The sequence below is a fragment of the Diabrotica undecimpunctata genome, chromosome 1, assembly GCF_040954645.1.
Source record: "Diabrotica undecimpunctata isolate CICGRU chromosome 1, icDiaUnde3, whole genome shotgun sequence".
Lineage (NCBI taxonomy): Eukaryota > Metazoa > Arthropoda > Insecta > Coleoptera > Chrysomelidae > Diabrotica > Diabrotica undecimpunctata.
In genome coordinates, this window is record NC_092803.1 from 79,103,582 (window position 1) to 79,108,163 (window position 4,582).

The following is a 4,582-nucleotide window of genomic DNA, read 5'->3' on the forward strand; positions in this document are numbered from 1 at the left end:
ATCGACAGAGCCAATATTATGGAATGGTCAAGTGAGCTCCGTATATCGGTGTCGACTTGACCACGGAGCTCACTTGAACCTGAATTTTAACATGGGCGGAGTCCACTTTATGCCGTAGATATATATATATATATATATATATATATATATATATATATATATATATATATATATATATATATATATATATATATATAGCTGTATGTATACACACTCTAAATATATGTTGTTATTTTATTAAAACAAAAGTATTTTTAATATTAACATTTATTATAAACTCCTGGTTTAAAGTAACATACGAGTTATAAAGGTTGCATAAGCCTGTATATACCGTCCATTATTTTTCCGTGTCAGCAGAATAAAAGGATATTAAAACAGGGTTTAGTGAATTTGGTTGAATATTAGTTCAAGGAATTATATACTGCCATTAGGTAAATTTGTTAATATTGGGTAGTAGTTACATAAATGATGGCCTCATCTGCCGCCCGGAGCGGGATCTTCAGGTAATTCAGGAATAGGTGGTAATTCAGGAACAAACTGCCTAAATTGTGGGAGACTGGATTGTTTCAATACGCTAACGAGTTTCTCATAATCGAAAGGTAGGAGTGGATGGAAGCTTTTATCTTTATCAAAGAGTTGTTGATCCAACAGATGCTCTAATCCATATAAACCAAGTGGTTTTGATTTGCCAGGTAGTGGTATTTCATAAAATGGTTCTTCTGTATTATAGTAGTCTTCAGAAGGTAATAGTTGGATAGGTAATAAGTATACATTTTGCCTTAAATCATCTTCATTGGAATACTTATCGTCTGTATGTCTTCTAAGTAAGTCATCGCTAATTTTACTCGGATAAGAGAGACACTTTACTACGCTAAGTAGCAACTAAAAATAAATTCTCTGTCTTAGTTTACACAGTTGCTAAAATTAATTAAAATATTTACTTCAGAAATAAAGAAATAGACTTCACAATATGCACATTTTATACTGTATTAGTTCGATAAAACAGGATTTGCATATTTTAAATACATATATCTGTTAGTAATTTTTGTAACTACAAATTACAAATTACTAATTACAAAGTTTTCAGGACGTTCCATTTTGAAATTTCAATTTTAAAATCTGACTGACTCCAAGATTTTTCCTCACTAGTTACCCTGTCAACATTTATTAATTGTAAATGATTCTTTTTAAATTAAATTGTTAAAATTTGCACTAACTGTCTCTTCATAACATAATACTTTCTCAATACAAAAATTTTTCCTAATAAAATCAAAAAACAATTTTCACAATAAAAAAATATACTAATCTGACAGTATCTCGATATGTATTTTTCATTAAGTCTCCCTATCAGATACCTGTAATATCTTTTGACTTATTTTAATTTTCCAGACTAAAGTATCAGTAACGCAGGCCCCAAGAGAATTTAATGAAAAAGGTTAACAAAAAGAAACAGTTAAGAAAGTTAGATGGGTAAAATACTTTAACCAGGCACTTAATACAGAGAAAAACTATGAAAACTTCTTCTTTTTATAGAAGAATATAAAGGAAGACGAAAGATATGAGGTAAGGGGAATAGACGAAAGGGAAGAGGAACCACCAAGGATTTTTGAAGTTAAAGATGCAGTTAAAAAACTAGCCAGAAACAAATCACCCGGAATAGATCATCTTTCAGCTGAACTATATAAAGAAGGTGGTCATGATACCATAATGACATAAGAGCAGCTTATAAAAGAAATATGGATACAGAAATCCTTCCCCAATGATTGGAATATTGGAATACACAAAAAAAGGGATATCTTTAAATGCTCCAACCACAGAGGTAATACGCTTCTGAATGCAGCGTATAAAATATTTTCCTTAGTATTATGTCATCGTATGGCACCATATGCAGAACGGATAGTCGCAAAATACCAGGCTGATTTCAGAGGTGGTAAATCGACAATTCAACAGATTGCAACCCTGAAACAAATTTTGAAAAAAAAAACACTGTAAGATGGAATTGATAATTATCACATATTTATAGACTACAAAGCAGCTTACGACTCTTTAAATAGAAAAGAAATTGTAAATTGGTACAATAGTTGTAAATTGTAATAAATGTAAAACAGTTGGTAAATTTAATTATCTCTTATAACTAAGTTGGTAACTTTTTAAAAAGTTGAAGGTAGAGTACGAATTCAGCAGAAACTATCTGAAACTATTAATACAAATAAAGGCCAGGACGACTCTCTCTCCTGTATACTGTTCAATATGGCTCTGGAAAAATTAATACGTATGTCACAGATCACAACCACTGGTTCAATAGATAATAAATTAGTGCAAATCCTGGTCTATGCTGATGATAGCAAGAACGGAAAACGCTGTACGAGAGGCGTATGTAGCATTAAAAGAATCAGCTACAAAAATGGGTTTAATAATAAACAACAAAACGAAGTATATGAAAACAAACACTCACCCACAAATACTATGACCCCTTGTTATAGAAAACTACGTCGTCGAAGCAGTGAACGAATTTGTATACCTGAAAACGCTCCATAACACTGAAAATAATACTACCGCACAGATAAACCGCAGACTTTGCACCGCCAACAAATGCTATTGACTCAATCTCCTCCTTAAATCCACAAATATATCGAGAAATACAAAAGTAAAACTCTACAAAACAATAATACGCCCAGTCTTAACATATGGCTCAGAGACCTGGAAAACAAAAAATAATAAAAACATGTTAGGATGTTTTTAAAGAAAAGTAGTAAGGCAAATTTATGAAGCAGCGAATGATAGTGGAGTGTGGGGACGACGATACAACTTCGAATTTTATAGAATATACCAGGAGCCTGATATCGTAAAACATATTAAGATAGGACGTCTGAGGGGGATAGAGCATGTAATGCGGATGGAACAAAATGACACTGCTGGAAAAACGCTCCTTGATAGACCCATTGGTCAGAGAAAAAGAGGAAGACCTAGAACATGGTTCCTTGAGAACATCGATGGAGACTTGAGAAATATGGAAATATGTGCTTGGTGGAGAAAGGCGATGAATAGGGACGACTAGAGAAACATTCTTGAGGAGGCTGCGACCTACGTAGCGTTGTAAAGCCAAAATGATGATGACAAAACTACTTCAACAAAGTTTCCAGACAACCACCACCAAAAGTTTTTAAACAATTTATTAAAGAAAAATTTGAAATATTTTTGGGTATTCAGCTGGAGTTCATAAATCAAACACCTAATGGATTCTTATACTATGGAGTACCTACCTGAATAATGGAATAACTAGGAAATCTAGTGATTGCTTACCTCTTCTTCGTGCGGCTATGAGCCGTGATGAGTTTAAAAGGACTCTAAGATTTATTCGCTTTGATAACCAAAACATACGTGCTGACCGTGAAAAAACAGACAAACATGCCTTAATTTGTGATATTTCGACTAAGCTAAACGAGAACTTGAAAAAAAAAATTATAAGGCACATAATTGCACAACAGCTGACCAACAATTGTTTTCTTTTAGGGGATACATAAGGTTTACACACTACATATCTTCGAAACCTGAAAAACATGGCATACAAATTTTTTGGGCTTGTGATTCTCCCAATTACACCAATACGGTGTGCAAAGTGAACTACCAGACTATCTTCGATATATCACGGAACCTGAACCCAAAGAGACTTTAAAAAGGTACACAGGTACTTTTTCAGTCACATAAGGGTACTACCAATGGGAAAAAAACAATAACTACAAAATTTTTACCATAAAGAATACGTATAAAAATATACAAGATGGAAGAGAAAATAATTTGAGTGTCTTACCAGAATTGAGACAAAAATTAATCTCTTCATCTTTTATGCGATTTTTAAAACGTTTGATCATCAATGGGAAACGTTTAATATTAAATTTTAGTTTCTTGCTTCTTTTATAATGAAGGCATCGTAAATAATATCATGATATCATAATATCATCAATAAAAAATATCATTAAATATATAAGTTTCGCCCACAATAAAAAGATAGTAGCAACCAATTTTTATTATCATTATTACGATATTGTAATATATAATTTAAAAAAAGATATACACAACTTTAATCGATTCAATAAACAATTGCTAATTAATTATCTCCTAGTAAAGATTTACGATTCATATTTTAAAAACCAATTTGAATTTAGATAAAGCTTTAGTATACAGCATATGCTGCAAAATATTAGTAATATGATCCGAAATTTCATATTCTTAAAATAAATTCGTATTTTTAAAATGGTTTTAAAGGGATTGGCACACCTTTAGATTGATCAAATTATCTACAAAACATAATAGGATTGTTATAATTAGACTTCGGCAAATATGCAAATAAAAATGTAGAAGATATGCGCATAAATATGCACGTGTTTACCTGAAAATATGCAAATATTTTACAAAATATGCATACAAATAAATAAAAAAATCGTAAAATAGTAACAATTTTATTTAAAAAAAAAGTGTACATAACTAAATATTTCCTACTATTCATTAAGATTTACATTTATTTTAAGTAACTACATCATTTTTAATTATGAATAAACTTATTTAGAATTATGGTAACAAT

General features: G+C 31.1%; 1 long non-coding RNA gene across 1 annotated transcript; it reads right to left on the reverse strand.

Annotated features, from left to right (window-relative positions):
* Positions 1-251: 251 nt before the first annotated feature.
* LOC140439445 (uncharacterized) lies at positions 252-3,947 on the reverse strand. Its single transcript, XR_011950625.1, has 2 exons — positions 3,812-3,947; positions 252-882 (listed from the first exon to the last, which is right to left on the reverse strand). It is a non-coding gene; the product is annotated as an uncharacterized lncRNA (long non-coding RNA).
* Positions 3,948-4,582: the final 635 nt, after the last annotated feature.